Source organism: Sturnira hondurensis, unplaced genomic scaffold (assembly GCF_014824575.4).
Source record: "Sturnira hondurensis isolate 20B ecotype Veracruz unplaced genomic scaffold, ASM1482457v3 Scaffold0018877, whole genome shotgun sequence".
NCBI classification, from domain to species: Eukaryota; Metazoa; Chordata; class Mammalia; order Chiroptera; family Phyllostomidae; genus Sturnira; species Sturnira hondurensis.
Genome location: NW_028091508.1, coordinates 2229974 through 2255227, shown reverse-complemented (window position 1 = coordinate 2255227; position 25254 = coordinate 2229974). Strand labels below are relative to the sequence as shown.

The following is a 25254-nucleotide window of genomic DNA, read 5'->3' as shown; positions in this document are numbered from 1 at the left end:
AGTGGATTATTGAGGACCTTAAGGGCCAGGCTAAGGGTCTTGGGTACCGTGTAGGACACAGTGGAGTTAGGGCTCCAGAGCCTGGCCCCTGAAGCCCTCAGGGTGTTTGCTAAAATTCTACACATTTAGAAAATTTTAACTATCCTTACATTTCAAATAATTCTTCATAGTGTTCCTAAAGTGGAAAATAAGCAAATTTGAACTAATTCTGTTCTCTGGGACCAGAAGACCCAATTCCTACCGCAAATAGATAGCATCTACCTTACTCTGAAGGCTCCCTTTTCTGGTGGCTGTTTGGAAATAACGCTTGAAAAATAAGTAAGTAAATAAATGAAAACAAAAGGAAATAATTTTCAATCATCCCACCTGGCAAGTTTCGAAAAGATTAAATGTTTTAAAAGAAAAAAGGAAAAGAAAAAGACCACAGACGTTGCACAGAAATGGAAACCTGGGAGAGTGGTATTTAAAAACCACCCATTTATTTTCTGCAACACCTTCTGTAGCCAAATCCCAACCACCCTCGTCCCGGAACCCTCCCACCCTTTGCCCCTCAGTCCCTCCCCACCCCCAGCATCCTCCTGCCCCCTCCCCCCCAACACAACCACCACTTCACACGCTCGCAGGATGACGTTGCGTGGTGGTGGCCGGTGCTCAGGTGAGGAGCTCCCCGAACCCCCCGCCCCCCCAGGCGCTGGCGGCAGAGTTCATTAATAGCCGGCACCTCGGCATAGGGGCGGGAAGGGTGCTGGCCGGGAGGGGAAGGGGCGGGGTACCCCGGGGAGTGCGGGAGCCCAGAAGAGGGAGAGCGGACGCGGGGAGGGGGAGCGACGAGGGCGGGAGCGGCGGGGGCGCGCCGGCGCGGGGCCGGTCCAGCTTTGCTCCGGTCGTGGGCTGGCGCGCGCCGCAGTCGGAGCAGCAGACGCTCGGGCACAGGGACGGCGAGGGGCTGCCGGAGGCGACAGCTTCGTCAGGATCGACTGTGCAGGCTGGGCTCGCGGGCCAGCGCTCCAGGGCTGAGAAGCGGGTGCCACGTTAGAACGTGAGTAGCTCGGTGCAAGTCTGACGGTGGCCCTCGGTGCTGACCGGGGTGCGCCTGAAGCGGAGGCGGGCGCGGGGACTGCTGCCGGGACGCCGGCCCGGGGATTAGAGGAGCGTTCCCCCGCTGGCAGCGCCACGCCGGCCGTCCCTGCGGCCAACTTCCTGCTTCGCCTCGGGCCCCGGACCCCACCGCGGGCACCCGGGTGAGGGCACAGTGCCCACCCGTTGCCCAGGCTGGCGCCCAGCACCACCTCCAGGCCAACTTCTGCCTCCGAGTCCGAGCCCGACGCGTAGGGGGAAGCTTCCCTGGTGGTCCCTCCGTGCAGAGTTGGGCCTGGAGGGGTTGCCGAGCTGGACACTGGGCTTCTCCGGCGCGGACACTCGGTGCGGGGAGGTCACGCCCCAGTGCGGGCCCGGGAGCGCGAGGGCTGGGCCGGCGCGTTCAGGCGTGTGCGCTCCTCGGTCCAGGAGGACGCAGCTGGGCGTGGGCTTTGTTCGTACGTGCTCACACCTGCGCGGACCGGCGGAGTTGTGGGACGAGCAGACCTCGGCTGCCGCCGCCCCGGAGAGAACTCGGGGAGTCTAGAGGGAACGGCAGTGTGGGCTCTGCCCTGGGCTTTGTGGCCCTACAGGTACCGGCCCGGGGGACCTGGCGCCACGCCCAGCCTCTGGGGGCTGGGTCGCCAAGGCTTGGGGCCGACTCGGAAGAGCACCTTCCCTATCCTTGCGCCCCAAAGCGGTTCCTGCCCTCGCTCCCAAAGGGGTTATCTGGCAACAGCTTCGGCAGGCGAAGCTGTGTTGAGCGGGGAGAGACTGCTGGCTCTGGAGCATCCATCTCGCGGCCAGCGCCTTCTGTGCCGGGTCCCTCCACGCTTCGCGGGTGGGAACCGCTGCGTGGTGGTCCCCAGTGGATCGCCAGCTCAACCATTCTCAGCCTGCATCTGCCAGCGCGCAGAGAGGGGGAGCCAAGGAGTCGTCATTTCTTCCAAAGCGGTGTACACAGGGCAGCAAGTGACGCCGGTGGGTTTCCTGGGTCCGGGTGACTGGCGAGCAAGCCATTTTCTTTCTCTTCGGATCTCCTCCCCGCCCACCTGCATCCTAGTCCGCAGCCTCGTTCTCTACCCTCCGCACACTCCCAAGCCGCCCCTTCCTGGGGGTGGGCGGAGAGGGAGGATGCTGGGGCTGAGCCTTGGCATCTCTTTCCCACCCCACCTCTCCGCTTTTTCGTACCGTCAGCTCCAGCCGGAAGCCACAGCCGGTGCGAAGCTGTCTGTCCTAAGAGCGGGGCATTCTTTTCCTGCAGGGTCGCTCCCCCTAAACGCGCAGAGGTGCGGTTCCAAGGGGCTGGGCCCTTCCTCTCCCTAGGCTCTTGCCTGGAGGCGAGTGTACTGGGGTGGGAGTCGTTCGTGCAGTACCAGAAGCTTCCCCTGGGGCTATCCTGGGAAGGGACAGCGGTAACCGCTGAATACAAGCCTAAGGAGGCTGGTCTGCTTTGGGTTGGGACTGTTTTCTGCTAACCATGTCCTGTTATTAAAATATTGTAATAATACCTCGCGAATAAATGAGACCTTCCAGAAGTATAGAAATGGGTTTAGACAATTGGGTACTTTCTACTTTAACGGTAATAATAGTCAACATTTTTTTAAAAAGCTTCAGATATACCACTGGATGCTGGGTATCTTACACGTATCATGTCATTTACTTTCCACAACAATCACATGTTAAAAACTGGGAGATGGAGACTTACAGAAGTCAAGTAACTTTACCAAGGCCACATGCCAAGAGAAGCAAGGGTAAGCTTTTTGCCCCTACACGATGTCATTCAAGACTGTGAAAATGGGGCCTTTTGGAGGCTTATCGTTAGTTTAGAGGAAGCCTGAAATCAAGTGTTCAAAATCAGGGACATATTATAAACCCATTTAATTCTAACCCCTGTAGACCTCACAGTAGCAGGCAATATAGTAATTCAGCGAATTGTATTGTGTAAGTAGCCTTTTATTGCCCTTTAATTCCTTTACAAGTTTCTTTATTCCCGTTAGCTTTTAAGTAGTTGGCTGTTAACCACAATCCAACTAGTTACAGTCACTGGACTGTTCTTAGTGACTAGAGCCATTACAGAGAGGCTGAGAGGTTCCTGACATGTGACAATTTTTGAGAAACCTTTTAATTTATGTAGTTATTTTCTTTTTTAAGAAAAGGCAGTGTTTCCATTTGGCAAATGTTTCTATTTCAGGTTCCAAGCCTTGAATCTCTTTTGTAGACACTTTTGACTGAGGGAGATTTACTTCTCAAATTGGATGTTAAATTTGAATAGACCCTAGTTATAAAATCTTAGAAAAGCATTCAATATCCTAAATATATAAGACTGTGTGGTGCATTTGCAAAAATGTTCCGTGTTAACTATTAGAAACAAGAATTTGAACTAAAGAGAAAGCAACTGTTCCTGCAACAGTTTTTAGGATGATTATAATTGACTGATCAATTTTGGAAAAGTGAGTTCTAAATCCTACTAACTCTTGGTCTTCTTTCAGCCTGCTTTTACTTTATTACAGGAAATTTGCTAAACATTTTATATAATTCAGGAATTTTAGAGCTGTAAGAGAACACTACCTGAACCTTTGGGTTTCAAAATAAGTACAGTGGGGCCTGGGAGGTTACCCAGCTCTCTAATGCAGGGTACTGATGAAGTCTTTGGACTGTAGGCTAGTACCCTCATACCACATCATTTTTTAAAAGATTTTATTTATTCATTTTAGGGAGGGGAATGGAGGGAGAAAGAGAGGAAGAGAAGCATCAATGTGTGGTTGCCTGTTGTGCGCCCCTTGTTGGGGTCTTGGCCTACAACCCAGGCATGTGCCCTGCCTGGGAATCAAACCAGTGACCTTTTGGTTCACAGGCCCAGTGAGGGGTTCAGTCCACTGAGCCACACTAGCCAGGGCCACCCCATCATTTTTTGTTATTGCATCAGTGAGAGTAAGTGAAAAAGAAGTTATCTTTGGAAATCATACTTTCTGTGAGGCCCATGTGACAATGACAATAATAGTTGGGTGTGAGTACTTCAGGAAGGTGAGAGGGTGATGAGAATGTATACACCTGCACTGTAGAAAATTTCCTTAGGAGTCATTTCAAATAAAGCTTTTGTGTTGGTATAGTTTTCCTTGTGTAACTGATTGGAAATGAGTAGAATCTGAAGATATTATATTCTGTATGTACAAAGGAGTTATTTAATAGAATCCTACAGGAAGCTTTTCTGAGAAAGGGAGTCATTCATTCATTTGTTCATTCATCACTACTTACTTTGTGCGTGGCCTGCTGTTCTAGGCAATGGAGTTACAGTGGTGAGTAGAACAGAATCCCTGCCTTCAGGGAGAATAATTCTAATTTTATGCTACATACTTCTGCACACAGAGACTCTCTTTTCACATAGTATAAATGCACAGCTTGCCAAACGTGCACAAACTGAACACGCCAGATTAGCTCAAGACAAGGAACAAAACGTGATGAACACAGGAGAAAGCCCTCTTGTGGCTTCTACCAGTCATTATTCGCCCTGAGGCTAACCCCTTAGACACCCATGCTTTTTTTCTGGTAGCCTCACCATGAAATCAGAGTCTATGTCCTAGTCAGCGTGGGCTACCATCACAAAGTACCGTAGACTGGGTGGCTTAAAGAATGGACATTTATTTTCTTATACTTCTGGTGTCAGGAAGTCAGCGATCAAGGTGCCAGCATGGTTGGGTTCTGGTGAGAGCTCTCTTCCCAGCTTGCGGACTATCTTCTTGGTGGCTTCCTGTTGAGAGAGAGAACCCCCTTCCCCTTTCCTCTTCTTATAAGGGCACTGATCCAATCAGATTAGGGCCCATCCTTATTACTTCGGTTAACGTTGATTACCTCCTAAAAGCAGTATCTCCAAACACAGTCATCCTGGGAATTAGGACTTCAACATATGAATTGGGGGGGGGGCACAGTTCAGTCCGTAGGAGGAGACCTGATTTGCCGCCTCTCTCGGCAGACTTTGGTGTCTCATTCCCATTTTCAAAGAACAGTTTCCATTTGAGGAGTGTGGTAACCAATAACAAATTTAACAAGAATATAGAGTTCCTAATGTATTCTTTTTGTCTGGGAAGTTTTGTGTGTTTGCATCTCAAGACTGTTTTAGGTCAGCCTTCAGCTGCCGAAATAATTGTCAAAGAGGAAAATGAAAAATAATTTGAAATGCTTGAAAATTACTAAATACTTTTAGACATGTTTCCCTTTCATGCTTTCCCACCTGAAGGAGCCCTGGCTTTTCTGCCAGGTGAGAACAAAGGAGATGGTAGGGATCTCCTAGCACCTAGGGATGCCAGGGGCAAGACCCCGATGGCTTATTTTATTCAATCCTTGTCCATCCAGGCAAACAAAAGGCCCCTTTGGGAGGCTGAAGTTTCTAAGACTAGGAAAGTGTTCCAGAATGAACTGATGAGTGTTTATTTTTTCCCTCTCAAAATGTGAAGGAGAGGACTACATGAGGAAAATACGGGAATAGCTCTGCCTCCAGTTTTAGCAATGGTAACTCTTTTCAATATCAGGGTGTCTTTAAATAGGGGAGTAAATGCAGTACATCCATAGTTATACAAAGTGTGATGTTGTTGCTAAGTTACTTTTGCATTGTGGTGAAACATACAACAAAATGTACTGTTTTACCCCCTGGCTGGTGTGACTCAGTGGATTGAGTGCTGGCCTGTGAACTGAAAGGTCACTGGTTCAATTACCAATCAGGGCACATGCCTGGGTTGCAGGCTAGGTCCCAAGTTGGGGGCATATGAGAGAGGCAGCCAATTTATGTGTCTCTCCCTCTCTTTTTCCCTCCCTTCCCCTCCCTCTAAAAATAAATTTTAAAAATCTTTTTTAAATGTACTATTTTAACTATTTGAAACTGTGTAGTTTAGTAGTATTAAATATTTCACATTCTGTACCCATCACCACTGTCCATCTGTAGAGCTTTTGCCACCTTCCTGAACTGAAACTCCGTATCTGTTAAACACCAGCTCCCTATTCCCCTTCTCCCCAAACGCTGGAAAAAACCATTCTACTTTCTGTCTCTGAATTTCTCTGCCCTAAGTACCTCATATGAGTGAATTTATACAGTATCTGTCCTTTTGTAACTGGCTTCATCAGTTGGTGTAATGTCTTCAGGGCTCATCTGTGTGTTAGAATTTCCTTCCTTTTTAAAGCTGAATAATATTCCATTGTATATACATACCACTTTTTAAAAAAATTATTCACCTGTGAATGGACAGTTGGGCTAGTTCCACTTTTTAGCTATTGTGAACAGTGTTGCTGTGATCAGGGGTGTACAAATATTTTTTTGAGTCACTGCTTTCATCTCTTTTGGGTATGTAGCCAGAGCGAGATTGCTGAATCATATGGTAATTCTATTTTAATTTTTTGAGGAATCACTGTACTGTTTTCCACAGCAGCTACATGTTACATTCCCACCAAGAGTGAACAAGGATTCCAATTTCTCCACATCATTGCCAGCTCTGATTTTCTGTGTTCTTGCTAAAGCCATTCTATTGGTGTCAAGAGCTAGAGTTGTAAATTTTTAAAGTTGTAAATTAATATGCAATGTATTATAAACAAGTTATTCATAATGTTTTCTAACTTATCAGTTTAACTTTTATTAATAAGGAGATGTATAGTTTTTAAGAAGTATTCATTGACTCCATACTTTGTGCAGAGCTAAAATAGATGCTGTATAGCATGTGTCATGGTGCAGGATGAGCCAGCATTGGCTACATATATTCATGGTATTTTTTTTGATGTTGAATTGGATGTTGAATTGGATTTGATATTGAATATGAATTGTCATATATGTCTGTAGTGCATTTGTGCTCAGTGATTTTGCTATGAGGATAGATTAAATATTATTAGGGTGCTTTTATTTTACTGGAAAAATGACTTTCTATTTTAACCCATATCAACAGCAAATTTGCTTCATATCTAGAAGTATTCAGGGATGCTCTGGAGTTGTGTTGGGGCTGCGTTGGACATTTCTCCCCATCATTAAGTCCCTGAAGATGACAGCACAAACACTCACCACCCAATTATAATTGCTTAGCTGAGCTAATAAAAAAGATGTGGTGTCAATGTAATTGACCTATTTTACTAGCATACAAGGTTGGAATTTTAAATTAGAAAAAGGTAATTTTAAAAAATTTGATGGAGGGTTCCCCTCAACTGACTAAAAAAAATACTGAATAAAAGAAATGCCAATCGTAAAGGGAACAAATCTGCAAACACTGATGCTCATCTGTGGCACATACTGCCCAACTGGCTTATTCAGTTTAAAAACAGGAATGACAAATAAATCTCATCTTGTCTTTTGTGCTCTCTGATTTTCTTTCACACTCCCCTGTATGCAATGAAGCATTGCTGAATTCACATGAGAGTGAAAATGACAGTTACTATTAGCCGAAAATGATCCTTTTAAGAGTTCTTTTTACTAAATGTTGATAGGAAGAGCTGGAGAAAATATTTTGAATATATAAATGTATAAATTTATATGTACATTTAAGTTTTATGATGTGCATGATATATTGATTCAAAACTGACTGTAACCAGAAAAATATATTCCCAGGGCAATCTGAGGGAATCCTGTAGGAGGTCTTCTACTGTGTAATATGCCATGAATTTGATTTATCTTTCCCAAGTGGGCTGAGAGCATTCAAAAAATTCAGTATATGTATTCAGCGTGTAGCGATCTTTTCTCCAAACTTCAACTTTAAAGCCACTTTCATATGCCCTTGGCATTTGAATGGTATGATTTGCAGCATACATTTTTGATGAACATTACAGACTCCTGTAAAACACCATTAACATATTCTTTCTCAAGAGAAAGGGAAAGCACTAATGTCCCATTAATTGTGGCTTAAGGTAAAAGTGGACTGTCGAAAGAGTTTCATTCTCCAGTTTTTTGGTCTTTGAGGGAGGTGGCTTGTGAGCTGGTGTGCTGCTGCCTTCCAAAGCCTGTGTGCTTTTCAGGGCCTCACCTCAATAGGGAGCTGAAAGGACAAAAGTGAACAAAGGAGGCCTGTTTTGCCTGCCCCACTTGCTGGGCTGTTGTCTTGGCCCTTTTCAGTGAAGGAAGGAGGGGGAGCTGGGTCAAAGTTGAAGAACACTGAAAAGGAATTCAAGCTTCATGTCGAAATTTGAATTATAGCTTTAGTTTGAGTGCTGAGTAGATTAGTTTGAATTGAAATTTGTGAATCTGCGGAAGCTTTAGTGACAGATGGTGTTGGAACAACGTACATGGAGCTGGACGGTGTTCCCAAAATGTTGAGTGCCCAAGCGAGGCACTCGGTAAACATCTAGTTAACTGACAAAAGTTTTAAAATTGTAGGAAGTGCAGTTTGATGCCTTACACTGCATTAAGACATTGGTCTGTGTGAATAAGGAGGGGCCCCTGCATCTGGCATACACTCAGATGCACTTGTCCCTCCTAGTTGCATTGCAAATCTTCTTCTGACTGTTCTGCTGCGTTCACCTCTAGTATCTAGTTGAATAAACACAGAAATGCCCACTCAACATCCCCTGTAAAATCTCACTGTAGTGTTATGATATTGATCACAGATTGTTTTGATATGTGACAAGATAAATCTATCATAAACATTGACTAACCAGTGTTTTCTCCTATATGAATACAGTTAAGAAGAGTGATTTCAGCTTTCTGTTTCTAGTGGGAATCCATCACTATCATATTTGTTATTGAAGTTTTTAATGTGGCACATAGTTCCTCATTCAATTTGATAGGCAGCATCTGATTTAAAACATTTCAGAAACAGAAGTTGGCTGAGTGTATAATGAGAATAATAAGTAGCTACTGGGAAGTTGAGGCTACTGGAATGCAAGAGAATAAAAAATAATTTGGGGTAATTTGAAATACTTCCTGGGGTTCCATAAAACTACAATTGGAAAATTTTGCTTTGGTATCTTTGACCACTTGCAGGACCCGATGATGGTAATAGCCTTTTGTTCTGATGTAAGTGACATGATAGCCAAAAGCCATTTTCATATGCACTTAATACATTCAGCTGACTATGTCTACTTGTTGATAGTTGGAGAAATAATGGCAAGAAATTTCTACATGAATAAGATAGTAAAGTAGAAATCCAGAGATAATTAATACTATTAATTATGTAATATCAACAAAAGTAAATTTACTTCAGAATTGATTACGTTAACTTCTGTTGCATGTTTTCTTTACATAAATTGTGATGCATGCTTTGTATGTCTCACAAATTCTAAAATAACTTGCATTTTAATAAATACTTGGAGTAGGGTTTTAAAAACTCTGTTACTATGTATATATTTCTAGTAACAGTTACCTTGTTGCAAAATTAAGTGGAAGGTAAAATATATCAAAGGTTTATTGCTGTCCTAGAGCCATCTCATTAAACAGCCGGGAGTGAGTTCATGGTCAAATTGATTGGTAGGACTGGGGATTGGAAGCATAGGCATCAGAGAGAGTGAAGGATTCAGATGGAGGGGAGGCTCAGGTGAGTAATGAGAATTGTGACATCCTGGAGAAGTGTCCTCTACAGAAGGCAGAAGAAGTGAAAGGAATTTTAAATAATGAGATGAGAGTAAAGAACAGCACTGTAGAGGCAATAACTTAAAATCTGAGAGAAAGAAAAAAAAAAGTAAAAATGGGGCAATTGGTTGGCTAATGGAGAATAGCCTCTATTTCAGAGTGTTTGATACTAAATATTTTAAAATGAATTTTTTGTGGTATGTTAGGTCATTGAAGTGACTTGACATCATAAAATGGAAATAACTTATAAAACATTCTTCAAAACAAAATATAATACATTTACATTGAGAAGAAATGCAATGAGAAGAACTAAGTCAAAGCTAATGTTGTTTCAGAATAAAACAATTAGATTCTTTTTTTGAGTTATAATTGTACCATTTATGTATTTATTTAATATATCTTATTGATTATGCTATTACAGTTGTCCCATTTTTCTCCTCTTTATTCCCCTCTGTCTTGTACCCCCTCTCACCCGCATTCCTCCCCTTAGTTCATGTCCATGGGTCATACATATAAGTTCTTTGTTTTGTCCATTTCCCATACTATTCTCAACCTTCCCCTGTCTATTTTGTACCTACCGTTTATGCTTCTTATTTCCTGTACCTTTCACCCCATTCTTCCCATTCCCCCTCCACACTGATAACCCTCCATGTGATCTCCATTTCTGTGATTCTGTTCCTATTCTAGTTGTTTGCTTAGTTTGTTTTGTTTTGGTTTTGGTTTTGGTTTTTTCATTCAGTTGTTGATAGTTTTGAGTTTGTTGTCATTTTACTGTTCATAGTTTTGATCATCTTCTTTTTCTTAGATAAGTCCCTTTAACATTTCATATAATAAGGGCTTGGTAATGATGAACTCCTTTAACTTGACCTTATCTGGGAAGTTCTTTATCTGCTCTTCAATTCTAAATGATAGCTTTGCTGAATAGAGTAGTCTTGGATGTAGGGCCTTGCCTTTCATGACTTGCAATACTTCTTTCCAGCCCCTTTTTGCCTGCAAAGCTTTTTAGAAATCAGCTGATAGGCTTATGGGAACTTCTTTGTAGGTAACTATCTCCTTTTCTCTTGTTGCTTTTAAGATTCTCTCCTTATCTTCAATCTTGGGGAACTTAATTATGTGCCTTGATGTGAGATTCCTTGGGTCCAACTTCTTTGGAACTCTCTGAGCTTCCTGGACTTCCTAGAAGTCTATTTCCTTTGCCAGATTGGGGAAGTTTTCCTTCATTATTTGCTCAGATAAGTTTTCCATTTCTTGTTCTAACTCTTCTCCTTCTGACATCCATATGATTCAGGTATTGACACGTTTAAAGTTGTCCTACAGGTTCCTAATCCTCTCCTTATTTTTTAAACTCTTGTTTGTCTTCATTCTGTCCTGGTTGAATGTTTATTTCTTTTTTCTGGTCCAAACTGTTGATTTGAGTCCCAGTTTCCTTCCCTTCACTGTTAGTACCCTGTACATTTTTCTTTCTTTCACTTTGCATAGGCTTCAGTTCTTTCTCTTTTGCAACTGCATTCAATTATTTCTGTGAGCATCCTGATTACTAGTGTTTTGAACTGTGTATCTGATAGGTTGGCTATCTCTTCATCACTTAGTTGTATTTTTGAAGTTTTGAGCTGTCCTTTCATTTGGCCATTTTTTTTTTTGTCTCCATGCCTGTTACACAGGAAGGGGTGGAGCTTTAGGTATCCCCCCCCCCCCAACCCTGGGCAACCCACATCACTGACTTGTGGCTGTGTATGACGGGGAGGGGTTCCAGAGGGAATAATGCTGCTTGCTCGGTGCTCAGCTGGATTTCAGTCACTTCCCCCACTGCCCACAAGCAACTTGGGCCCCTCTGGTGCTGATTCCTGGGTGGGGGGTTTGTGTATGTTTTAGGACCCTGTGGGTCTCTCCAAAGAACTCTCCTGTGAGGCTCGGAGCTTCTCCTGTCACTGCAACTTCCAGTAGTTTTTACAGTCAGAGGATTTGAGGCTTTATTTCCCTACACTGGAACCCTGGGTTGTGCAGTCTGGCTCTCTCCCCAGTTGTTCCTCCTGGTTCATCCACATGCAAATACGGGGCCACTCAGTCCTTCAGCACTGCCTTGCTGCGAGTTCTCTCTGCCCCTCCTACTGGTCTGGATGAATGTTTCTTCTTTAACTCCTTGGTTGTTGGACTTCCATACAGTTTGATTTTCTGGCAGTTCTGGTTATTTTTTGTTTTTAAATTGGTTGTTGTCCTTCTTTTGGCTGTGCAAGGAAGCAAAGTATATAGAACAGTTAAATTCTTAATCAGATCACCTCTTCTTTAGCTATTTTTTCCTTTATAAAATATATAGATGGCCCCACCTTGAGAAAATTAGATATATTAAAATATGAACTTGACCAATATATTTGGGGTGATTATTAATAGTAAATAGGATTCTTTGCTTTGTACAGGACTATATGATGATGAGTGAGCTCCTATAATGTTTCAAAGTCAATTCAGGCACAACTTTCCAGGGATATCTAAGTGGATGGGGTATTTTGTCTATTCAAAGAGCACAGCAAAATAGGTATCAAATGAAACCCAAGCAAAAGGCAAAAGAAAAACCAGTAAAGACATTAACAGGTGGTAAGTGAAGAGAATTACCTCAATTTTATGAAAATATTTGATATTTTCTGTAGATAATATTGAGAGACCAAGGCTCTCGTGGTAAAGAAAGGCAGATAATAGTCATCCAGGGAATCCGGGCAATTTTGGCATTTCACGAGAGAACTCAGTTAGCTCTCCCAGCCTCCAGGTTGTGAAGTCAGCCCTTGCTCTGCTTCATTAAGGGCCTGAGCTGCATTTCTCATTATGCCTGTGGTGTGTATGCACGAGTCCCCATATTTGATGAATGAGTGAATGCAAGAGTGAATGACTGAAGACTTGAATATTGCAAAATGTCAAGTAGATCTTATGTTGGAGAAAATGGAGAATTTTATCCTCCGCCGTGGTTAAAAAACATACACAAAGTCTAGGGCAATGAAAATCAAACATTCATAATTTCATGCCTGGATTCTGTGTGATTGTAATTTGCCTCCTGGTTCTAAACTAGGCACTAAAGCAGACAGGTGAGGTACTTTAATCCAGAAGTGTACCATTTTTAAAATTGCTGCTTTGGAGCCCTAAATGACACTTTTGTATCCCGAAAGGGGTCCTCTGTAAGTGTCTGCCTCTGCTTGTGGCAAATGATTCAGGATCTGCACAAGGCTTTTCTTTCCCTCACTGCCTGCAGCTGGTGTTCGTCATTTCCTTCCGTATGTCTCTGGGTGGCTTCACACCGATCACTGATGGAGTTAAGTACTTTCCGAGATTGCTTTCTACTCTCTGAGTTTGAGGAAATGAGAAGTGAAACAGACAGGACAGAACTGAAATGTAAAGTGTAAGGCTGGTGCATGAAACCAGGGTCAGAAGCGTTCAGGATGCAGTTTTAAAAGCTAAATTTTCTTGCCGTTTAGTTGGTCATTAAGTATTCCTATCTGTTGTTTTCTTTATATTCCAAGATGTGAGTTGATGGCCTGGCCTTATCCAACTAGTTAGGGGGTTACAAGGCAGTGATGCCACGTTTGAGAGATACCCAAAGAAAATAAATTACATGAAATTTATAATTAAATTTTGAGAAGTACTGATCCACTCTACATAGACTAAAAAGCCTCAGTACATGTATAGCTTTGGAAAAGTAGCTTAAGTACCTCTCTTTCTTTAACTAGATAATGAAGGTAAAACATAAATTTACTTATCATCCAACCTACCTCATGAGAGTACGTCATTAGGACAAGTGAAAACAATGAAAGTGCTGAAAGACAACATCAGTCTGTGTTCTTACCAGGCAGCATGCACCTGCCATTTTTTTCATGATTTTCTGCCAAATTTGCTTCAGAGATATATATGTTCACAAGTCCTTAGCCACAGTTATATGTACATGATTTTAAATAAATGAAGTAGTCTCATTCCGCAACTAGATTGATACCTTTTGGATGCTGCATGGCGGGACTGTTTTCAAAACACAGACTATATTCTTCAACAAATAACAATATGTATGCAAAATCACCTTGAGTCAATATGATTAAAAAGTTTGTGAGTTCAGCCAACACATGTTTCCAAATGTATTCTGTCAGTAATAGTCTTTTGAAATCTAACTGTGTTATTTCAAGCCATATCCTATTTATATTTTTCAAGAGGACATGATTAATATTTTTGTGCGTCAGCCACAAGGAACTAGCAGCCCCACAAGCAAATAAAATGTGAAACCATATTAATATATGAAACTAATCAAGCTCACAAATTGCATACACTTTGAGGTTTTATATAAAGAGAGACACATGCAGTGAAGCCTGTGAGTAGGTTTGTGTTTATATTGTTGTTTGTGTTTATTCTGTTCCTCTGCACTGCAGAGAAGAGATGGGCACTTAAAAACTGAAGCCACACAACTACTCTGGAAAACATTAAAAACAGAACTGTTGTATGACCCTGGAGTTCCATTTCTAGGTATATATCCAAAGGAAATAAAAACAGGACATTTAAGAGAGATCTATATCTGCACTCCCATGTTCATTATTGCGTTAGTCACAACAGTCAAGATATGGAAACAATCTAAGTGTCCATCAACAGATGAATGGATAAAGAAGATATTCCATATATATTTGTGACAACATGAATGAGTCTAGAGGAAGACCAATACTGTGTAGTATTAATTATATGTGGAATCAAAAAAACAAAGTCAAACTCATAGAAACAATAGAAAAGTGCTTGTCAGGGGCTGGGGGCGGGGAAATAGAGGTTGGCGAAGTGGCGCAAACTTTCAGTTACAAGAAGAATAAGGTCTGAGGATCTAGTGTAAAACATGGTGATAATAGTTAATAACACTGTATTGTTTAATTAAAAATTGCTAACAGAATAACACTTAAATGTTTTCACCCCCATTCCTCCCCTGGATAGGTGATGGATGTGTTAATTGACTAGATGGGAGGAATCCTTTCACAATACGTAGGTACATTAAATCGTCAGGATGTACACTTAAATATCTAACAGTTTTATTTATCAGTAATACCTCAATAATGCTGAAAAGTCATGGTTATCATTGACCTGGGTATAGACATATAACTTTAGAAATGGGCATGTGTTATAGGTGGTCAGTGTCCCCTCAAATTTATGTTGAAACTCTAAACCTTAGTACCTCAGAATATTACCTTATTTGGAGATAAGGCCTTTACAGTTAAAATGAGGTCATTAGAATGGACCCTAATTCAGTATAACTAGTGTCTTCATAAAAAAGAGGAAATTTGGAGATAGGCAGAGTGGGAGAAAGCCATGTGGAGATGAAGGCAGAGATTACAAAATAAGGAACACCAAAGATTGCCAGCAAACCACCAGAAGCCAAGGACAGGGATGGAACAGATGCCTCAGAAGGAACTAACCCCGCTGACACCTTAATTTTGGACTTCCAGCCTCCAGAACTATGTTGTATATCTATGTATCTATATCCATCATTGTCTACAAAAGGAATATGTATATAAATCATTTATTTAGAAAGTCTCCATGCTTTGAATTAAATCACATAAATACTGGGAGTGGTGGGGAAAGTGTTCATTTTCTTGACAATGTATGGAGTTAGTAGTTTAATCAGGTGATTACTCTTTTTGGTTGTAATCAAGTTGACTCAGACTTGACTGATGTTCTCATCAGTTGGGAACTTAAGGGGGTACATTTTGCTCAAGCCTTTGTAGGTGACTTTGCTGCTCCTTGCCAAGAAGAAGGTGTCTTTACACTTAGACCGTGGTAGGTTGCTAATATTGCCTCGTGCTGAGGAAAGCGAAGGCTTGGACGAGCCTCCAGACTTCGCTGCAGTGGAACAGGGTGACGGATAACATTGTGGAGAACTTTGCAGGTAAGTGTAATCAGGCAGCGCCTCTGTCATTTGAAGAAGCAGATTGTCAAGCACTTTTAATCAACTTGAATATTAGTTTGAATGAATTAAAAATTAAAAGCATTTTGGCTGGTCCTTAGTGATGTCTTCGCACTTGATGTGCATGTCTCGTCTTCATTTTCACCTGTGACAGTCTTATTTGTCTTAGCTGGTAAGCTCCTTTTTGGCAATGACCCTACCTATCAATGTCTTATGTATGGCATTTAATGAGTTGCACGTCCAAAGAAGGGCCCTGTGGTTTTCAATAAAAACAGTGAGATGATTTGGTAGGAAGGTTTTTGGAATGAGCCCTGAAGACTTTATGCTTCTGAGTTGTATGATTTACTAGTTCCATTTTAATCTGTAAACCATTGGCTGATTTGGGATTTCTTCCTGGTAATAGTGTTATTCCCCTGCTATGTGCTCAAGTCAGAAGGGACTAAAGAAAATCCACTAGCACCCGGCAGGAACTAATTTACAAACAGGGCTGTTTTAATTTTGCAGGCTCTTATAGCTTCTCTTCCCCATGCAAGGCAGGGAGATGCAAATTGATGGAGCGAAATGTCCAAGGCCCTAGACAAGAGCAGAATATGGGCAGTGGTTTGTTTCCAGATATCACCAGCTCAGTGTAAATTCTTTACATATCTTATTTATTTTTTAAATATTTATTTATTTATCTTTAGAGGGGAAGGGAAGGAGAAAGGGAGAGAAATATCAATGTATGGTTGCCTCTCATGTGTCCCCTGCTGGGAACTGGCCTGCAACCCAGGCATGTGCCCTGACTGGGAATCGAACCGCGATTGTGTGGTTCGCAGGCCTGCACGCAATTCACTGAGCTACACCAGGCAGGGCTCTTTACACATTTTAATAGCTGCCTTGAAAGACAATTTTGTGGAGATGGCTTGAAAGATTTATGGGAACCATTGTGACATTTGGTGTTGAACAAAATTTATTTGCAAATGTACTAATATGGATCTAGCAGTGCTACTTCTAGGATAAATTACCAGCTTTAGATCTTATTATTTATTTATAATCCTCACCTGAGGATTTAGAGAGAGAGGAAGGGAGAGAGAAAGAGAGAGGGTGAGAGACATTAATGTGGGAGAGAAACATCAGTCTGTTGCCTCCTGTATGCACCCCAGTTGAGTATCAAACCTGCAACCTAGGTTTGTGCCATGACTGAGAATTAAACCCGCAACATTTTGGTGAATGGGGTGATGCGTCAACCAACTGAGCCCCTGGGCCAGGTCTTTTTATTATTTTACATTGTTAGCATAGATTTTGTTACATTAAACTCACATTTTAAATTTTTGTGTTCAAGACCACTCTTTTCTTATTTCCTATCCTGGACAAGTAGAATACTTCTTGGGAAAGCAGTTATTTCTAGGGAAAATGGAAATAGGCTGTGCTCTGGTCATCTTCTGAGCATCATTTCAGCCCTTCCCAGTCCTGCTCCAATCTCCTCTACAGTCAGGAGTGGGGCTAATGATAAATATGCATGTGTCACACTCCTGTGACCAGGATATCCTCCATCAAGGAACAGCAGAGTATCAGTTTCTTGAAATGGACGGCTTGTGGCAGCTGCTGCCCGTGGCCCGCCGGGCTCACTGCCCTGCACCGACAGCTGCACATCCCGTCCTGCCATCACACCACCTTGGTCACCTCCATCAAAAAAGGGGGTTGAGCCTACTGACCCCAAGGCGTTACTTCGTGGGCAGTCTGCCCGAGGCCGAATATATAAGATGCTTCTCTGAATAAGATCACAAGGATTTTTACAATGTTGTACTATTAATAAATAACAATAATCCACGTCTCTTCATTGCTTAAGTATATGCACATCTTACATGAATTATCTTATTTAATCTGCATTATGACCCTTTATGTCAGAGGCCAGCAAATTTTTTCTGTAAAGAGCCAGATAGTAAATATTTTAGACTTTGTAGGTCATGCAGCCTCTCTCAAAACAGTCATAGAAACTGTGTAAATGAATGGACATTTCCATGTTCCCATAAACTTTCTTTACAAAAATGGGCAGTAGGCCAGATTTGGCCCATGGGTCATAGTTCACTAAACCCTGTTTCATGCTATTATATCCCTTTCAAAGGTGAGAAAACGGAGGCTTGGAGAGTTTAAGTAAAGGGTCAAAATAGCACAACTATTAAATTGCAGAACCCAAGGAGTCTGACCTCTATTCCTTAGTCTTAACTCCTGTGAACTACAGGTTATCTTAACATGAGAAATAATAAGAAATTGAGTTTTAGTTTCCACATGTTGCGAGTTCTGGTTATGTCCCAAACTTCGAAGAAAAGCTTCCCGTTCCCTTAGAAACATTGTGAAATGAAGAGTATAAGTCCATGTCTTGAAGATGTGAGGTAGGGAATACAGGCAGTCTAATCTTACAGCCCACTCAAGTGATGGGACTGCATCCTTGTGTGAAGGAGCCTTTTAAGGTTCTACAAGTGACCTGATATTGTGGCCATTTTTGTCAATAGGATTGCAGAAGCCAAATTACCCTAATTTAAAAATATATGTAAACTATTACTTTTTAAATTTGCTTATACATTGGTGGTCCATGTGTTATGTAGCCAGATAACTTTGGCATATTCTCAAAAAAGATTTTTATTTTTATAAAAATACAAATTATGCAGAGGAGTCTCATGTTTAGTGTAAAATCCTTGAATGAGAATTCTAAACAGTTTTTATTTTCCAGGATGGACAACTTCTTTTGTGTCGTATTTCCATGGTAACAGTTAAGTTTCAACTTGAGAACAACAAACCTGCAAGATAACCATCCGGTTGACATTGTTGGGCATCCCCTTAGGGAATTTGTAATGCATCACAGTGTTGAGATAGCACCTGAAGTAGAAAAACACAGGCCTTCTGTGTTTTTCTTATTTAAAGGCTAAAGTTTTTCATAATAGATTGAAGTTAGGAAATATTTAGTTTTAGGCAGCAGTTCAGCACATGCAAAATACCTTGAGTAGCCAAACTTCAAAGATGGTCCCAAGACACCATAAAGAGTTCCAGGACTCCCAGTTCCTGACCGGTGGGTGAATGAGATTTTAGGAAGTACACAGCTGGTAAAATGGAGACTTCATGTGACTAGACATTGTTGTTTGTTCTTTGAGAAAAGCTCAAAATGGAGCCACTCCCTGGTGGAGAAATCAGAGAGTGGAAACTTGTGGGGAGGTAACTCTATTCTCTTTGAAAATCTGAAGTCTTTGAATTTAAGTGAGCTTCTATTCCTTACTAAGAAAGCTGACAGAGGAAGAAAATCCAACTCGTGGAAAAGTTGACTACTGTTTTCCTGGGAAGTAGTTACTTGTGTATTAATTGGTGTAACAAATTATAAAAGGCATGGTCAGATAAAGTAGAAAAGTTCTTTGTTGAATCATTTCCTAAGGGGTTAGTTCATTTAATGAAAAAAAAATGTAGCCCAAATAAAAAAATGGATTTCTGATACATGGGCAACTTTCTGTTTTTCTCGGTATTATTTTATTTATTTATTTATTTAGCTAACAAAGTTTACAGTTTTATTTTCACATTTCACAATACAAATGAATTTTTTTCTCCTACTCCCCTCCAAAACTACTCTCTCTTCAATAGGAAGAGGGGGTGAGTCTTCTTTGTCACACTGTTAGAGGACACTCAGAGTCACGGCACCATGATCTCCTGGTGAAGCAGAAAGACACATCTCCTGGTCTGTCTTTCTCAGCTGCAGAGTCCTGGGTGAGGTGTGTACTGCAGTGGTCACAGGAAACTTGGGCATGTTGTCCTGCAGGCCACTGGCCACTTGGCTGGGTACCACCGGCATTATTTTACATGTTATCTAAACTATCCATGTTAAGTATGCAACTTAGTGATTTCTTAAATAAATTTAAAAATGGAATAACTTAAAAAATTGTGCAACTGTGGTAAACGCATTTCTAAGATGGCCTCTAAGGATTTTGCATATGTAATTAAGGTCCCAAGTCAGTCAATTAAGAGTCAGTGGAAAGGGAGATATCCTGGCTAGCCTGACTTAATCAGTGGTAAAACCTTAAAAAAAAAAAGAATAGTCACAAAAGAGACACTTATCCACAGGCCTTGAAGAAGTTTTTATCCACCTTGTGAATTACTTATGGAGAAGTTTCTTGCGGTACTTCAACCAGAAGGAATTTAGTTCTGCCAACAACCTGAGTGAGCCTATAAGGGGGACCCCTGAGCTCCAGATAAGATGGCAGTTTGACCAACACCTTGACAGAGTCAGCTCAACCATGACCAGACTTCTGACCTGTGACAAACTGTCAGATAATATGTGTGTTTTTTTAAGACTCTAAATTTGTGGTAACTTGTTGCAAATCATAGGAAAATAATATAACAACTGCCCCCCCAATCTAGTTTTGAACATTTTCATCACTTCCCCTGAAATAATATTGAGGGGCTAAAACCACTGATCTGTTTTATTTCTCTAGAACTTTACCTTTACCAGACATTTCATATTAATGGAATGATTCAATTTGGAATCTTTTGTGTTTGGTTTCTTTTATTTAGTATGTTTGTAGCTTATAATAACTTTTGAAATTAGGTAGTATAAATCTTCTAAATTTTTCTGCTTTTTAGTTGCATCCCATAAATTTTAATATTAATATTATTGACTTGGTTGAGTTTATGTATGACACTTTGCAATTTATTTTCCATTTGTGTCACTTCTCGTTTGTGTCACTGATTTTCTTTTACTGATTGTTAAATAATCTTTAGAGTACCATTTCAGTTCCTGTATTGAAGTTTTTACACCCTTTTCTTGAATTCTTTCCTTTAATGCATAAGATATATGCATCTTATCATGCTGTACTTCAGAAAAATACTTTTAGCAAAATATACAAACTTTGCTTCAATATATCTCCTTTTCCTCCTCCTCCTTTGTGCTATTATCATTTACATTATATTTATATATTATAAATCCTCCATTTAATGTTATGTTATTGCTTCATAATATCTTTCTTTACCTAGAAATTATCTTTTTAGGGGGATGCTTTTTATTTCAAAGGATACTTTGTATGATATTTTCTTGGTTGACAGATTTTTGTGCTTTCAGACTTTGATTGTCATTCCCTGCATTCAGGCATCCATTGTTTCTTTTTTAAAAACTTTAAATTACAGCTTACATTCAATATTATATTTTATTAGCTTCAGGTATACAGCATAATGGTTAGACAATTATATGAGAGGGGACCCCCCAAAACCCTGGAATTTATTTATAAAACATTGTATATTTATTCTTACACATTTAAACTTCAGCCACTTTCAAAGCACTCTCCATTCGATGCAATACACGTGTTGAGACCTTTTTTCCACTGGTTAACACAGGTTTTGAACTCATCCATTGTGATGCCTTTTAGTGCTTCTGTCATCTTTTGTATCACCTCTTTCACATCAGAAAAATACTTTCCTTTGAGGATTTTTTCATCCAGGGAAACAAAAAAAAAAGACTCTTGGGGTCAGATCAGGTGAATAGAGAGGGTGAGGCATGGGGGTCATGCTGTTTTATGGTCAAAAACTGATGAACACTTATTGCGGTAGGGCAGGTGCACTTGTAAATCACCCATCATGAAATGGGCGAACACAGTAAAAGAGTCTTCAGAAAGACTCTTCACCAAAGCTGAATGCAGACTCTCACAACACTGCCAGTTGATACATTGGTACAGATGGGATTCTAGAACACTGACCTAGTGGAGGAAGTGGGGCCCACCCTGTAGTAGGTATTTCCAGTACTCATCTAGTACCATACATAGTGATGGCAATATTGCTGACTATATTCTCTGTGCTGTACTTTACATTCCATGACTATTTTGTAACTACCAATTTGTACTCCTTAATCCCTTCACCTTTCCCACCCAGTCTCCCAACCCTTCTCCCTTCTGGCAACCACAGCCTAGGCCTCCACTGTTCCTGATGAGAAATCATAAATTATTTGAGTTTTTGTTTCACTGTAGATGATGAATCATTTTTCTGTTGCTGCTTTCAAGATCTTTCTTTGCCTTTGATTTTCAACAGTTTGACCATGATGTGCTTAGATACAGATCTTTGTGTTTTTCTTATTTATGATTCATTGGACTTCTTGAATGTGTATATTAATATGTTGCATCCAAGTTGGGAAGTTTTCAGCTATTATTTCTTCAAATGTTTTTTCTGCCTCCTTTCCCCTCTCTTCTCTTTTTGGGGGATTACCATGGCACTTGTATTGGTATGCTTGATATTGTCTCACAGTTCTCTGAGACTCTACTTAGTCTTCCTCACCCTTCTTTCTGTGTGTGTGTTTTCTAGGTTGTATAGTTTGTTTATCTGTTTTAAAGTCTACATTCTCTCTTCTTTCTTCTGGAATTGGCAATGAGTATGTCTAGTGAAATTTTCATTTCAGATATTACACATTTGAACTCCAATTTTCATTCAGTTCTTACAACTTCTATTATTTTATTGAGCTTCCTTATTGCTTAATTTTCATAATACTTTTCTTTAACATATTAAAGATGGTGGTTTTTTTAAAGTTTTTGAACATATTTATAATAGCTGCTTTGAAATCATTGCCTGCTAAGTCCAACTTTTAGAACCAGTCAGGGCCATTTCCTATTGATAGCCCCCTTTTCCCTATGTATGGATAATACTTTCCTTTTTTTTTCTTGCCTTGCAACTTTTTTGATGAATATTGATACTTAAAGATATGTAGTAGCAACCCTGGATTCTGCCTTTATTCCCTCTGGGGGATTTGTCGTTGTTGGTTATTTGTTCAATAACTTATTTGTATTAAATCTGTGAACTGTCTCCTCTGCAAAGTGTTACTGCTGTTGCTTCCATTCGGATTCTTTTAATTAAAAAAAATTTTTTAGCTAAGCTTCTTAGAGTTTGTTCTTGTGTCTTCTGAGCTTAGTAGTCAGCCAGTGACTGATTGGTTATTCTCAAACACATCCACCCAGTAAGATTTCTATTTTCTGCTGAGGGATTCATCTGTGCCTGGGAAATACATTCAAACTTCATGCCATTTTTCAAGTCTTCCCCCAGCTTGTTCAGTCTTCTGGACTTCCTTGTGTCTCCTGTGTGGGTACATAAGCTCCACTGTACATAGGTACGGGCTTGGCTTGGGCGCCTCTAGTCTCTGCTGAGCATTTATACCATCTCCATCAGCCCAGTATAAATATGAAGAGCTTTTTCTAGTCCCACCATGTCTGGTTCTCCTACAGAACTCCCAGTTAAGTCCTGATTAGTCCACCAGTTCTTTTTTGCCCCAACTAGGACTTCTGCCTCAGGCTTTCCAAACCACTAGTATGCTTGCTTGCATTCCAGTAAGAACTTCCACTTCATCTGTGAATGCCCCAAACAAGTGAAACCACTCACTTCTGCAGTGAAGCTGATGATTTTCACAGCGTTTCCTGTCTTGGCTGAATGACTTACCACTGCAACAGAGGCAGGGTAGGGAGTGGGCATGGGATAGAAGCAGGTCCAGGCAACAGCACTGCCATGGACTCACTATTCTGACCACGAGTTTAGTAAATTGTTAGGAATAAGTGTTCAGATTGTTGTATGTCTTTGGTCAAGAGCACTGAAATTGTTGTGGTTTTTTGACAGTTTTATCCAATTTTATAATAAATTTGAGACACTTACATAGTCCCATTATCTAAAGGATAGATTTTTTTCTAAAATTCACTTAGATAGGCATGGAAGAGATGAAATAGAAATAAAATGACTTTAAACATTGATAGGCCTTAGTTCAGACCTATCTCTACTATTTGCTACTACTTGTATAACCTCAGACTAGTTACTTGATTTCTAGAAGACTTAGTTTCTTTATTAGTAAAATGGGGATTATAATACCTTCCTTTATAGTGTCGTTGTGAGGATTGAGATAATTTAAAATACTTAGAGCAAAGCTCAGTATATAGGTAAAAAGCCTAATAAATACCAGTTCCTCTTGTATAAAGTTAGCAAGTTATCAACATTGACTCAGAGAATATATTTTTTCTTTTAAAGATTGAAACTATGGCACCTATTTTTTTAAATCTATTTTATTGATTATGCCATTAAAGTTGTTCTAATTCCCCCCCTTCGTTCCCTTCCACCCTGCACACCTCTCCCCCACCATTCCCCCACTTTAGTTTATGGCCACGTGTCTCAAGTTCTTTAGATTCTATATTTCCCCCACTATTCTTGCCCTCCCCCTGTCTATTTTGTACCTACCGTCTCTGCTACTTATTTTCTGTACCTTCTCCCCCCTTCTCCTCCTCCCACTCCCCTGTTGCTAACCCTCCATGTGTTCTTCATTTCTTTGGTTCCACTCCTGATCTGGCTGTCCTCTTAGTTCGCTTTTGTTTTAGGTGTGGTTGTTAATAACTGTGAGTTTGCTGTCCTTTCACTGTTCATATTTTTTATCTTCTTTTTCTTATATAAGTCCCTTTAGCATTTCATATCATAAGGGCTTGGTGATGATGAACTCCATGAATTTGACCTTATCTGAGAAGCACTTTATCTGCCCTTCCATTCTAAATGAAAGCTTTGCTGGATAGAGCAATCTTGGCTGTAGGTCTTTGGATTTCATGACTTGGAATACTTCTTTCCAGCCCCTTCTTGCCTGTAAGGTCTCTTTTGAGAAATCAACTGACAGTATGATGGGAAGTCCTTTGTAGGTGACTGTCCCCTTAGCTCTTGCTGCTTCTAGGATTCTCTCCTTCATTTTAATCTTGGCTAATGTAATTATGATGTGCCTTGGTGTGTTCCTTTTTGGGTCCACCTTCTTTGGTCCACTCTCTGAGCTTCCTGGATTTCCTGGAAGTCTATTTCCTTTGCCAGACTGGGGAAGTTCTCCTCTATTATTTGTTCAAATAAGTTTTCCACTTGCTCTTTTGCTTCTCCTTCTGGTACCCCTATAATCCGGATGTTGGAGCATTTAAAGATGTCCTGGAGGTACCTAAGTCTCTCCTCATTTTTTTAATTCTTATTTCTCCATATTTTTCTGTATGGCACCTGTTTTTAACAATTGAAAAATTAGACTGTTCAAAGAAAGGTTAAAGTATTTGGAATGAGTCACCACAAGAAAAGAAAGCAGGGAGAGACTTAAACATAGTATTAAAGGATATTGAATTAAGAAATGTACAGAAATGCTGATGCAATGGACACTGGATTGAAAAGACAAACAGATAATCCATACGAAGAAGAGAGAGCAGTATCAAATCTCTGCCAACAGGTCTTTAGCTTCACCTAGAGTGGAGGGAAGCTGGTAGCAAGAATTGTGTTCCATTCTTGTCTCCTCGGTACTGCCTTGCCCAGTGCTGTGCACACAGCATGTACTCTTAACAACACCACCCTGGGAGGCGCTCCTGCCCGGAACCTTCCTTCTTTCCGTCCTTAGGCATTTTTTTTCCTAGTTCAGGATGGATCTCTGAGTGTAGTCTCACAATAAAGTTCTCAACCATGTTAAACCCACATGAGACCTAAGGATGAAAAGTGACACTAGTCACTTGTTAGAGGCCAGTCCTGTCACAGTCTTAGCTTCTTTCCCCTCAGAGAAAGAAGGATTAGTCAATCAATTCTAGTGTTTATATGGAAGTACTAACAATTAGATACAGAAAAGGTGTCCAGTGCACCGCCTCCCATCAGTGATGAAAACTAAGTCCCAGGTATGTGACTTGTCCCAGCTCACAGAGCAGTTATGTGTCAAAGCCAGCATTCAGGTAGGTCATTTGCTTAGAATCGGCCTAACTGCATAGAC

General features: G+C 40.8%; 1 protein-coding gene across 19 annotated transcripts in view; it reads left to right on the top strand.

The window, feature by feature from the left end:
• The first annotated feature begins 888 nt into the window (after positions 1-888).
• Positions 889-25254, top strand: part of NRCAM (neuronal cell adhesion molecule) — a 322675-nt gene continuing 298309 nt past the window's right edge. For 9 of the 19 annotated variants that reach the window (XM_037070637.1, XM_037070633.1, XM_037070626.1 and 6 more), the window contains exon 1: positions 892-1039. The gene's annotated coding sequence lies outside the window, so the exon portion shown is untranslated. Of the gene's footprint in view, positions 1040-25254 lie in introns of all 19 variants that reach the window. The other 10 variants (XM_037070621.1, XM_037070636.1, XM_037070631.1 and 7 more) reach the window with 3 other exon arrangements.